Source organism: Anarhichas minor, unplaced genomic scaffold, assembly GCF_050575085.1.
Source record: "Anarhichas minor isolate MPS153535 unplaced genomic scaffold, ASM5057508v1 ptg000009l, whole genome shotgun sequence".
Classification (NCBI taxonomy): domain Eukaryota; kingdom Metazoa; phylum Chordata; class Actinopteri; order Perciformes; family Anarhichadidae; genus Anarhichas; species Anarhichas minor.
In genome coordinates this window covers 3,135,344-3,148,678 of record NW_027466455.1, presented here as the reverse complement: position 1 = coordinate 3,148,678, position 13,335 = coordinate 3,135,344, and the positions used below count along the sequence as shown (strand labels likewise).

At 43.9% G+C, this 13,335-nt stretch overlaps 1 protein-coding gene across 1 annotated transcript in view; it reads left to right on the top strand.

The window, feature by feature from the left end:
* LOC142946038 (mitogen-activated protein kinase kinase kinase 11) overlaps positions 1–13,335 on the top strand; it is a 39,845-nt gene that overhangs the window by 2,178 nt on the left and 24,332 nt on the right. The gene's annotated exons all lie outside the window — the stretch shown is intronic.

Below are 13,335 nucleotides of genomic sequence, written 5' to 3'. Positions count from 1 at the left end.
GAAGATCATTACATTCAAAAGTAAGATTAATGGTACAACAGGACATCTTTTTTGGACGCTAGCTCAGTCATGTGACTCTCTAAAATGTAGACCAAGGCTGCAGATATGTGTCTTTGCTAGCACAGGTCAGGAGTTATAGAGGAGGCTCTGGGTCTCAGCGCCGTCACAGCTCACACTTTGGACTTTGACGCCATCCGGAGGGGTGCAGGGTGTGGGGGGGGCAGCCGGGGGAGAGAGTTGCATCATCGCTTTGGGCCCTCGCGGGCAGACACGTAGGCACTGAACCTTGTCATTAAAGCTAAACTGCAGAGAGATTTGTCGCCGATGAGGCGTTCTATTTGAAGCAGAACAAGTGCTTTTCTCAGCTCTTAACAGCACATTTAGCCAACCCAAACACAGAGCCACCTGAATGTATGTTACAGCAGCCTCCCCTCTGTTATTATCATTCTTGTGATGCAGCGTATAACTCCCCCACCTCCCTGTCCGCTCCCTGGCTGTATCCAAAATATCATCCTCTCTGTTACTGCAGAGCGACTGAGGCTCTGAGACTGAGACCTTGCTTAGGAGCACTAGAAGGTTTCCTCCCTTGATTCCACACCAAGTTTAAAGCAAAGGATCCTCATTCAGCACAGCTTTAGCACACTATTCTCCCAGGCTCCGTTCAGAACTCCCATCTTTTTTTCCATCAGTCCTGCTCAACTAGTCCTCTCCCAGTTCTCTCCAGCATCTGCTCACTCTTTGTTTCACCCTTGTGTCCGGTACTTTCCGGGTAAAACCTCTCCACTGGAAATAACCCCAAAAAGAATAATTTTCCCGAAGCGCAAAAAGAAAGATGAGTTATGTCAATATAGTGTTAGTGCGTGAGGCCGGCCAACGCAAACACGATCCCGGTCTCAGGAGATGGTATCGCTCTCCTGCCTCTTGGTTTTTCAATTCTTCTCTGAATCTTTGTCCCGACATGTCTCCATAGAGCCAGAGCCCTGCTGTGCCGCTGAGCAATATCCTGTGTGTGTGTGTGTGTGTGTGTGTGTGTGTGTGTGTGTGTGTGTGTGGCGTTAGGTTTGGGGAGCCGACGGGTTCAACACAGGTGTGAGAGCATCTCAACATGAGGGCGTTTTAAAGGGGATATGCTCACCAAGACACTGGCCAGAGGGCCGTTAGGCAGACAGTACAGAGCGTACTAAAGGATCAATGGTGGCCCTCAGATTGTGGAGTCAGTTCCTCAGAATAATGACGCAGGTTCTTCTTTCAGGAGCTGGCATTTTGCCTCTCCGTGCTCTGCAGTCACACGGGGAGAAATCTGTCACAAGACCTGTTTCCAGTTGTGGCCTAAAGTGAACCACAATGCATTGGGGCAACAAGATGTGTTCATTAACAGAAAAGTAGAAAATATTGATGGTACAAGAGGGAGGTTGGGAGAAATGTAGTTTCTTAAAAATAACTCTTATGAATATATGACTGCACCAGCAGCACTTTAGTACGTTTGAGCAGCTGTTAGTGATGGAGTAAGGCGGATAGTCATAAACAAGAGCTAATGACCAGCGCAGCGCTTCGGTCTGTTTTAGAAGATGCTGATGAAACGGGATCCTTGGAGAAAGTGTCGTGGTGGGTCGCTCGGGTCGAAGCCACAGGCCATAACTGGAATTCCACTGAAAGTAAAGTAAAGTAGGGGAGCCTCTGTTTCTCACCAGTGTGTCCATGGATATGGGGATGAAAGTCTGGGGACGTTTCACACCTTATGCACTCAGTCATTCTCTGTTTTTTTAGCAGACTAGTGTTTTTAGCATCTGGTGGTTCTGTAAATGAGGTTTCACAATGCTGCTGTTTTTATTCATCAAAATCATTTTGTTTTCACCCTCATCGCCTCACACTGAGTGTGAACTGCGAGCCACATTATCTTTCTAACCTTTGTCTTCTTCTTATCTACAAACGGGGACAGGTCTCGTGATGCACCGTGGCACGCTGAACACACTACTAAACAAAAATCACAGTGCACTGCTCAGTCTGCAGGTTAGATAGTTAATTACCCTGTCAGCTGTAGCACAATCGATCAGCTTCAATCAAGCTAATTAATACTTTGATTTCATTAATTACATTTTTGTGTGGACTTAAATTGGAGATTAAATAAAAAATGCCTATTTAGACCATTTAGATTACATGCCCGGTCATATTGTGCACCCGTTTGATAATACGTGCAAAAAGAAAATTACAAAAAATAATGTCCTGTTTTTATATGATAAAGTTATCTTTTCTTCCCGTGAAAAATAAATAAAAAATGGCGCCTGCTCACTTCAGCTCGTATCGTGACGTCCATCCATCAGTCAGTCTGCAACTTATAGCGACAACAGACCTCTGTAGCTCCGAATCGAGCGGCATTCTAAGCCCGCCCACTTTTTAACGGCCCAATCAAATGCGGAGGATTTTATTTAAATCCCTCATGTAACTATACACCGCTCAAACATTCAGTTTCATTGGGAAAACGTCTCGGCTACAGACGGTATAACTTCTGTTTCACTGGGACTTTAAACGCACTAATGTTTTTTTTCCATTTTTGGCCACTAGGGTGGCAGCTTTAAACACGTAAACATTGACATATCAATGTTATGCTATGGCTAACGTGTCAGCGAACACTTGCTTGTACAGCAAATCCAGAGACTCATTCGTATTAATAAATGTATTATTATTCATTTGGAGTCATGTGTTTTGGTCACCTGGCAAATGAAATGTGAGGCCAGTATTCACTCTTCTGGTAGCTCTGGTTTACTCTCGACCAACTACGGATACGTGGCTCTTTAGCGGCTAAATGCTCCGCTATGTTGCTAACTTTGTCTGTTTTTCTTTAGAAATATGTATCAGTGCTACTTTTAGTTGCCTGTTATGGAAGTATCAACATATATTTTTGCTGCAGCTGGAGTAAAACTCTTGCCATCATCAGCAGCAGCCCTCAAAAGCCCATTGAGTCGGGCTGCCGTCCTCGCACGGTCGGTTATCTCTGTGCACAAAGCCTTCATAGATGCAGAAGCAGCGCGGCATCACCACACGGCTGTAGTTAGAAACGGTGGGGGAAAGTGCCGAGCTAAGCACTTACTGGGCTGGAACTCACAGGCCTTTTTTTTTTTCTCAGGAAGAAGCCACAGTTAGATCTTAGATCAACACATCTTTTCTTTTTTTTTTTCCACGAGTGGACAAACATCTGATACATTCCACTACCCGCATGTTTTCATTCAGGGCCCCCAGTGCTCCACACTGCCGCTCACTCAAAACATCCCCGTGTGTGTGTGTGTGTGTGTGTGTGTGTGTGTGTGTGTGTGTGTGTGCGCGCGCACACATACATACACACACACACACACACATTGCCCTGTTCAGCAGCAGAAATCATGGGGGCAATTTAGACATTTTAGTGAAGGGAATGGGGGGGATTTTAAACTCGATAAAGTCTGAACATGCACCTGTGTTTTGTTAAGGTGGCTGTATTACCACTTAGCATGTGTAGTTTAGTTTATAACGGAGCCAATGACAAAGTTCAGCTCGCAATTAGAGAGAGAGAACACGATAAAAATCCTATCTACAGATGGAAATTTAGCGGTGAAGTGAATACAGCTACACTTTTGCTCTTCAGTTTTACAGTCAAATCTTCTTCACTTCAGCAGTGTATGTGTGAGAAGTGATGCTGTCTTATGTAATAACAAGATACTGAATACAGTACATACAATACATATGCAGTCCGTGTGTCAGACACCTGGCCTTCATCTCAGTCAGCACCTATGGATCATGTAACTACCATCATCACCCATGAATGGATGTCAATACGTCCCTTGTTTGGGAAGAAATCTGTCTTTAGTCTAGCACCACCATATCAGCCTTCATGTCATCATGCACCTGTATATATTAACATTGATATCAATATGTTCGTGACACATGAGAAGATTAAAGTTATGATCTAGTGGGCATTGTTCTTATGGAGTGTTCGCACCAATTTCCACGTGACGAGAATGAGACTGCACGAAAATCTGTGTATAAATGTATGGAGCAGCTACAATGTTAGCATAGCCTAGCCCTAATTAATCCGAACTCCATTCAGAAAACATGCATTTTAAATGCTGTTTGGTCTTGCAGACAAACCTGACAAAGCATAAATTTAGACTTTTTACAAATCAGCGTCGCGAGGAAGTTATTTCGGCATCCCTTTGATCCCTTTATCGTAATTAAAGCGCAGCAAAACCTGTTTATTTTGGGTTCATGCTAGCTTTATTCAGCCCACGTGTGACTTGCTGGATCCGGTGAAAACAGCTCGGTGAAACGCCGCCAGATGATGTTATGAACTCAGACAAAAACAGCGTTTGTTTTTCCGATGACAAAAGCAAAAAAAGCATCTTCGCTGGCATCGAAGATGCTCTGAATCGTCTCTTGCTATCTACATGGAGCTCATCTCTGACACGTCTTGTGCGAGTGACGCGAGGAAACACAAATGTCCCGTGGTCAACCTCGGGCGAGTGAGGCGTAAAATTTGCTCTGCGTTTGAAGTGACCGCAGCATTGTTCCCACTATCGGAGGGGCCATGATGGCTTTTGGCTCTTAAAGGAATTACCCATAAAGTGTGTACTTTAAAACTTTACTCGACTAGCTCAACACTTTTGATCCTCGCCACCGCAAAGAGCAAATTTATGCAAAGGTTAGGTCTTTTTTATTCAGCAGGAGAAGTAACCTCAAATGTCAAGTGTAGCGGAAAAAATGCATCGTCATTAAGTAACCCATCCATAAACATGGCTGCATCTTCAGCGGTAGTTTGCTGATTGGCGTGTCCGAGGGGGGGCCCGGGGTCACCAGGGGCCAAGCTCAGCTGCTGGCTCAGTGAGTGTCAGTGGGTGATAAGGCGGGGGGAGACAGCGGCCGGGCTCCGTTGTTCCTCTATTCATGAGCTGCTGAAAACTCAGAGGTGATTAGCTTAGCTTAGCATAAAGACTGGAAGCGAGGGGAAACAACCAGTCTGAAGAACAAAAAGAAAAACAGGCCTAAAGCTCACTCACTACTCAACATGTTATTTAGTTTGGTAAATGTAGATTTAGAAACAATGTCCTCATGTATGTGCGTTAACTACAGAGCATGAGCTTGACATCGATCTTATCAGCTCATTCTCAGAAAGAAAGCAAATAAGTGTATTTCCCTAAAAAATGCTGAACTATCTCTTTAATGCCCATCATCACAGTTAACATTACCAACTAGGAAGTCAGTGTGCGTTATTATTAATTACTTTGCTTGCTATCATTGATTTACTTCTGGACACTTCTACTGCTTTCAAAGCCGACACTTCAGGTGACATCGTTCAGTACAAATACACCTCAACGGGCACTAGCTTCTTTCAGGACTTCTACTTCAACTCACCCTTCTGGCTCACTTTATCACTCGCACTTCAAAGTGACATTACAACTCCTTTCAGTACTTTGACAAGTGATACTTGCTCTTCACTCGGTGCTTACACTTTCATATTGTGACTGCCATTACACCTTTCACTAATGGTAGTTCGACAGCCACTTCAACTTCTTTCAGTTATTAGACTTTTTCAAATGTTTTAAGTACTCATTTTCTTTAGAAACGTTTGCCTTTTCTACTTTAGGCAGTTTTAACGGCAATATTGTTGCTTCTCGTGATTTCTCTTTCTTCCAGGTCAGAAAATCCATATTTCAAGTAAAACTGTGGTATTAATATTAGAAATGATATAACACTATCCAAGCATACTGGAGTGCAGTCCAATCAAACTATTGCACTATATTGGTTTATGTTTCTAGACAGCAGCCAGTGTAACAATACATATTTAATCAAAATGTATCCGTATGCGGACCTGCTCTTAGTTTTAATAAGAAAGGGAGCGGAGTCTAATACTGTATATCTGCACCATGTAGTCTTCACATTCTGTGTACACTATGTACTATAGGTGCAAAATGAGATGAGCCCACACAATGACTGCACAGCACGCTTAGTCATGAAATCTGCAGTGTGTGTGTGTGTGTGTGGGGGGGGGGGGGGTTGGAGCAGGATGAGTGAGGGGGCAGAACAACAACTGCAGGGGAGGAGAAAGAAAAAAGAAGAGCAGACAGAGGAAGGTCAGAGTGCACAGGAAGTGGAGAGCTTTCCAGAACTCAGTGTGTTGTTGTTGTCTTTTCTCCGGTCTGAAGCCTCGTTCTCTTTCTCGCCGCAGAGATCACAAGACCCCGTTCCCGTGCAAATGAGCAACAACCTGCACGTCTGTTTGTGGAAGAGAAAATGGCTCACATTTGTTTTGAGGTCATGAAGGAAACCAAGATAAAAGGATGTTACAATCAGTTGTTGACTTTGTTATAGCTGGCAGGGTGTAATGGTTTTGTGGTCATTTTAACTCTGACCCTTTTGGGATGGGGTGCTTGAGTTAGGGACACGAGGAAGTATACATTTGTGAATTTTCGCTTCTTTTTTCCCCTCCTCTTTCACTTATCGTTCTCATGTTTATATTCTAGTTTTGTTTTGCTTTATTGACAGCTTTCTAATAAAATACTTATTTTTTCTGACTACATGCACACATCACCTCAGTTTCAACTTAAACCTTTGTGTTTGAAATCATGTCTTGGAAGCAGCTCCGCTTCCTCAGACATTTGAAGTCTTTTAGAAGGAGAAACGCATTAATATTAATGTAAGGTCGCTACAATCACAGACTGAATGTCGAGTGATATTATCGCCTTTCTACCGCAGGAACACTTCTATGAACCCAGGAATGTTTTTAACAATGTATCTGCAGCGTGAGCAACGTGAACAGGGTCTGAATTGAGTTCCTGAGCCGTAGTTCCTGGCTCTTTGTACCTGCTCGTGTTTGAGTCGCCATATTTACGTCGTCAGAACATCAGCGCTCCCTCCCAACCCGACCTTCAAGCCAGTACCGGCCCCTCTGTCTGAGTTTGGAAGGAAATATCGCTAATGAAGGTCAAACTTCAACACACGAGCGCAGGATTGTTAATAAGTGACCGTTTTCAGGGCCTCACAGCCTTTTTACCTGGCAACAGATACAGATACTGCACAAGTATTCATGTACAAACCCCCAGTACAATGTTGGGATGGTTTTTAAGAAGCGGCCCAACAGGTAAAGCACCACGTTTGTTATTGAATAAAAGTGAGGGAATTCTAGATGACGTTGGCAACCCGGAAAGACAAATACCCGACAAACCTGATCAACAGCATGTATTCTTACATTACACGAGTCATTAAGTGTGTCAACGCACTCCACTATGCAGCAAGATAAAATGTAAAAACAAACATTTGTGTGTCAGGTTGTAATGATGTCACTGTAGTTAAAAGAGCAGTCATTCCCAAAGAATATCTTCCATAGAGTTTATGTAGGTATGTATTTATATGCATACATATATATGTATATGTATTTATATGCATGTATGTATATGTGCATATGTGTATATATTTATATAGATTTATGAAATGTATATCTCTTTAAAGTGGCTGGTTTCCCTGTTCAAGATAATATAAGGGATGTGGTAATGGCAGTAAAAATGGTTGGGAACATTCATTTGTGCAAATTCTCTTTCCTCCTGATTTTATAGATAAGGTGAATTTGTTCTCGATGGTTTGTAATTGTTAAAAAGTGGGTCCCCAAAAAGAATAGTTTGGGAAACACCGGGGTGAATACATCCATCCCATGAGAATGAAATGCCTCCTCAGACTGATTGCAGCCTCTTCTAGTTCTAAGTCAGTTGTGGCCTGGTTTGTAAACTCACAGACGCCGTCTAGCTTCTACACCGAGTGAACTTAGTGCGTGCCTCCGAGCTGAGACGAAACTCCAGCGCTGGTTTCATCCTCTGCACTGTGATTATGCCCTATCACTCTCTCTCACTCTCTCACTCACTGGCTGCCTGGGCACAAGCTGCCAGACTGTCAGCCTATGGCCTCGTCCCTCAGGGGACAAAGCTCCCGTTCTTCCTGGGGAAAGCCCCCGCCCTGGTGGAATTCTCCCTTTCGCCTACGGGTGCAGCGCAGGGAGGGAGGGGGGGGGGGGAGGGAGGTAGAGAGAGCATAGAGGAGGCTTAGGTTGAACCGATGTGGCTATTTAAAAGCCGATACAGATATTTCAATTTCATAGAAAGTTTGACTTTTGGTCAGTGGGTCATTTTCTTTATGCAGATATTTTATAAAATAACATCTGTTCAGCCACCTCTAGCTGCCTCATACTCACACACTGATGTATCAGTCTATCTGCCGGAGATCGGAGGGGGTGAGGAATGACGGCGTACATGAGAAAAACGCGCTGAGCGATGAATTATGGAGAAAACATAATTAAGTGAGGTGCAGAGTGACGGGGCAGACTTTTGCATCTGGCATGTTACGGTGACGGGGCTGAGTGGTTAGAGAAAGAGGAAAGGTTACGGCCTCTACCTGTTCTGTGTGCTCAGCAACGGCCACATGTCCTCTCAAATGTCCTTGAGCAGGACGTTGACCCTGTCCAGGCTTTTGCTCTCGGTATGTCGGGTGCTGTAGATGAATCCAACGTTTACCTAAGCCTTCCTTTAGTCTCCGTTGCTACGCCAGTCAAGCTTTGCTTTTTCAAACGACACCTTTACAACTTAATGATAATAAGGGCAGATTTACCACTGGACATTCTTACTTACTTTTGAAACAATAGGGTCCTTCTCATTTCTAGCTGGTGACTCTTTATTTTTCCAGCTAAAGTGACAACTAGCTGGCAGATTTAGGTCTAGCTAGCTAGCTAATTAAGCTAACGTTAGCTCCATGAGGTGGTTGAACAAACTGTATCCAGTTGACTTCTTAACATTTTCAGCTGACTCATTTTTAAAAGCGAGAATCTTGTGAAAGGGGTCTCACAAGTGCAGTTGGTGGCTACATACATGATATTGTGCTGAATGACTTTTAAGCTAAAGCTAACAGGTCCCAGGCAAAAAGTCACCAATAAAGAAACAGCATTGTTCTCGTATTGGCATACATTTTGGGTGTTTTTTTATAGTGTGTTAATTTTGGAAGTTCAACCTCGGCTCCTATTTTGAATCTATAATAAACTGTGTCGCCCAAATACAGACCCGTAAGGACAAAAATGGCCCCAATCAAGACCATTTAAAACCACTTTTTGTGATCCCACGTCCGTTACAGCATTAAACTATACATTCTATTATATCAGATTTTAAATCTAGAGCCCTGTCTTGTAAAATGTACGTTTTACTACAGATCGAGTAATTTATTCATGGGGCAAATAACATGCTATTTTTATGGTTTCCTGCACACAAAAAAAAAATGCATCAAAATCAATGTTGTTGCTAATCATTGACATATCCTAAAATCCCCCTAGCATTTAGCATATAGAATAATAAAATGTCTGTATTTATTTTTCATGAAAAACAAGAGTGGCATTATGTAAGCCAACTGGCAGTTAAAGGGTTCAATTTCTGAAAATGAATGAATAGATTAATATTATTATGATCAAGTAAATGGTTTGTCCAGGATGGACATGTTTGTACTTTATCAGTGAAAGGAAAGTTAGCATCTGTACTGTGAAGCGGAATAATCGATGTGTACAGTAGCAAGAAGGATCTAAATCAAATCCGTTGCATTTTATTGGACCGCTAAAAAGTGGGCGGGCATTAAAATGTAGCGTGATAAGGATTGGTTGAAAGTGGTTGGTAATAGCTTATGTATGCACGCGTCGTATTTTGTTTTAAAGGAAGAAAAGCTGATTGGGTTTTGACATAAAAAAATAAAGATTTTTCATTTCATCTCAACTTTAAAATCAGCCTTTAACGCACCATGCAAAAATCCCTGACACTGGGACCCTCGCTAATCTTACTGCCGGGTTGAGTCAGTCCCAGCACCAAACTCAGGTCTGCTGGTAGGAGTCATGTCTGCAACTGACTCTCTCTTGTTTCAGAACAACAAACAATACCAAACAGAGTCCTGTTGCCATGGGGATCTATCACGGTGCTTTTGTGGTGACATTGTTGGTTTCGCCTCCGGAAGAAGCTCTGTCAGGGCAAAACTGATCTAGTCATGATACTCGCTGTTATTCTTTCTTCTTAAGGAGAGATGGAGGTTCTGTTCTGATTGTGAACACACCTCCTCGAAATGTGATCCCAGGTGAGAGACACCAGAGGATGCAGGTGAAACATCATGTGTACCCTTATTGTATAAGCCCAATACAATTTATATAAATCCAGAGATATCCCCCCCCCCTCCCCAGCAGTACTTGGAAGTTACCCATCCGGACTTCAGTGCACTGCTTTAAACTTTCCAGTGTAGTCTTGAAGATGTCCGCCGCAGACTTCATTTTATGTGGGTCAGTGGCTGTGGACAGTGCGTTGCCACATACCGTCCAGTAAGCAGCTGACTAATGCGACAGTCGTCGTCCGTGTGATGGTGGCGGTTGGAGGAGGGAGGCTGAACTGTGGATGCACTCTGCCTCAGCTCAGGAAGTGGAAGAAGAATGTGGTGTGCATTTGTGCTGAGGCTGCTAAAAGGCTTTTGTTCCTTGTGTGGATTTGCATGTTCGTTTCTATGCTTAGCTGCACACGCGGTGTGTGTGCGCGCATAGATGAGTGTTGTGGCCCCATATGCGCGTGCACGCATGGGTGCGTGTACAGGTAGGCTATATCCGTCCTGTAAGTGCAGAGGCATTTATATGCATTGGTTAGATATATTTATTGTGTGTGTGTGTTATGAAACCGTCAGAACCCTTCAATAAGTAAGTGTGTGTGTGTGTGTGTGTGTGTGTGTGTGTGTGTGTGTGTGTGTGTGTGTGTGTGTGTGTGTGTGTGTGTGTGTGTGTGTGTGTGTGTGTGTGTGTGTGTGTGTGTGTGTGTGTGTGTGTGCATGCGCTAGTGTAAGATAGGGTCAGGGACTTTTATTTTGCCTCTCACGACTCTGAAGTTAAATGTTTATTACAGGTTGCATAGAATACTATCTACTATACTATTTCAGCACCTATGTGCTGAGTCTCAGGTTATAGTGCGGGTTGACAGATTCGGTCTCAAACCTGGCAACCTCACTGTGACATCATGCAACACGTTGTCATCTTCCAATTTTCTTTGAGTATGAGTCAAACAAACGAGACACATGTTGATTAGTGCGTTTTACAGATGATGGTAGTCGTAATTTTGAACTGTAGACCAGGTGTCAACCTCCAGTTCTGAAGAGTGAAGCCAATGCTGAAGTGCCTTAAACTTGCATTCTCTCTACTGGCCATCAGGGGGCGACTCCTCTGGTCGCAAAAAGAAGTCTGATTGTATAGAAGTCTATGAGAAAATGACTCTACTTCTCTCTTGATTTGATAACATTGTAAACATGAGTTTATGGTCTCAATCTCTAGTTTCAAGTCTTCAATACAGCATGATGTTCATTTAGTAAATTATGGTCCATTTAGGGTCAAATAGACCATAAAGCAGAGTATGCTTTAGGGCGGGGCTACATTCTGACAAAATATGGTTTCTCTACATCAATCAGTCCAAATATGGTCACTTTCGTTTACTGGTTGCAAAAAGTAAAGATGGCGACGATGAAAATGCCCAACTCGAGGCCTCGAAACAGCAGTCCACAAACCAATAGGTGACCTATGTCCACCTCTTATATTACAGTCCATGCTTTAGACAGAGCCAAGCTTCCCTCTGTTCACAGTCTTCATGCTAAGCTAGGCTAATTACATCCTGACATCTCATCTCACAGAAAGCGTATGAGCATATTTGTTATTAAAATGTTGAACTATTCCGTTGAAAGCTGACGCTTGATGAAACACCTTTTTTTTTTTTGCTTGAAAATGTTGAGCTTTTCCCCCAAAAAAATCTGATTTCCTGAGCAATTAGAATAAGTATGTCCTTGTTATTAACGTTTATTCACGATATGATGCCCTAAGAGCACCCACACTGTACGCCCCAGCTCAGCAGCTGCGTGTGTGTGTGTGTGTGTGTGTGTGTGTGTGCGCGCACACACATCTCACACTTTGCTTCTTGTGTGCAGCTTGGTGTTTTGCGAAAAGAAATTGGACACAGAGTGTGAGTGTACTAGTTTAAGCATCTTGTGTGTGCATCTTTTTGCCCACGTGGAATGAGTGCTTTGTGTGAGACCGACCCGTGTGCGCTCGCCATTTTTTCTATCTCTCGGCCCAACGGGCGGCCACCGTTGGCTCTCAATCATAAGATAACCATCGTCACCTCTCTCTCTGTCTCCGTCTCCTCAGCCCGCTCTACCGCAGCACCTCCACTTCCCTCCCGCCCGCGCCTGTTAGCGTCTGGTGTCATGTGACCCCTCTTAACCTCAGTTTCCTAAAATAGCGCGCGGCTTACTGTGCACAATCAACAGCAAGCCGGAACAACAAAATCCAAGTTTTCTTTTCTTTCTCTTTTTTTTCAATTATTTTTTTTTTGTAAGGAAGGGCCCGGCCACTGGAGGCTAATTGGCCGATACGGGCGTCACTTCCTGGAAGTGGGGTCACGACGCAGCGAGCGAGCGGCCGGGTGGAAATAGGGGTGACTGACTGGGGCTTGCTTTTACCAGAGGCTGACCGGCAGGCGGACAAAAGAAGCGGAGTAAGAGATCAGGGCCTGTTGCAGTAATTACCAGCACCCCCTTCAACACCAACACCAGCAGCCCCGCCCTCTCCGAGAGCACGTCGAACTGACAGAAACAATAACTCAGCCTTAGAATGGACAAAAATTGATTTTCTGCAACAACAAAAAAAAAAGGTTAAATGAGCAGGCACTTTCTTTCTCTCTGTGGAGGTTGATTTTGTTTTGGCCATTGGTTACTTTGGCTTCTCTTGTTGTTTGTGTCTCGAGGCAGAAGTCAATGGGAAAGTTTGTGATGGACATACCCTGATGTTGTTTTTTCTCCCCCATTAAAGAAAAAAGCTGTCTGGCTGTCAGGAATGTGAAGTCAAAGCCTCCATTGATTGTCTGTCTGTCTTTGCACTTGTCTTCATCTTTTGAGACAGAATGGACAAAAATCACATAAGCTGCTGCTGTGGAAGGTGTGTGTGTGTGTGTGTGTGTGTGTGTGTGTGTGTGTGTGTGTGTGTGTGTGTGTGTGTGTGTGTGTGTGTGTGTGTGTGTGTGTGTGTGTGTGTGTGTGTGTGTGTGTGTGTGTGTGTGTGTGTGTGTGTGTGTGTGTGTGTGTGTGTGTGTGGTTCCAGCAGAACTGGGTGCCGCAATTGCTCACACACACACACACACACACACACACTGCAGACAACACAACCTCTTGTGATGCATTCCTTTGTGACGTCAAACCCGCCGCCTCTGGGCTACGAGGCTCTGCACAGGATGTCAGAGAGCGAGGCAGAGAGAGAGAGAGAGACAGACAAAGACA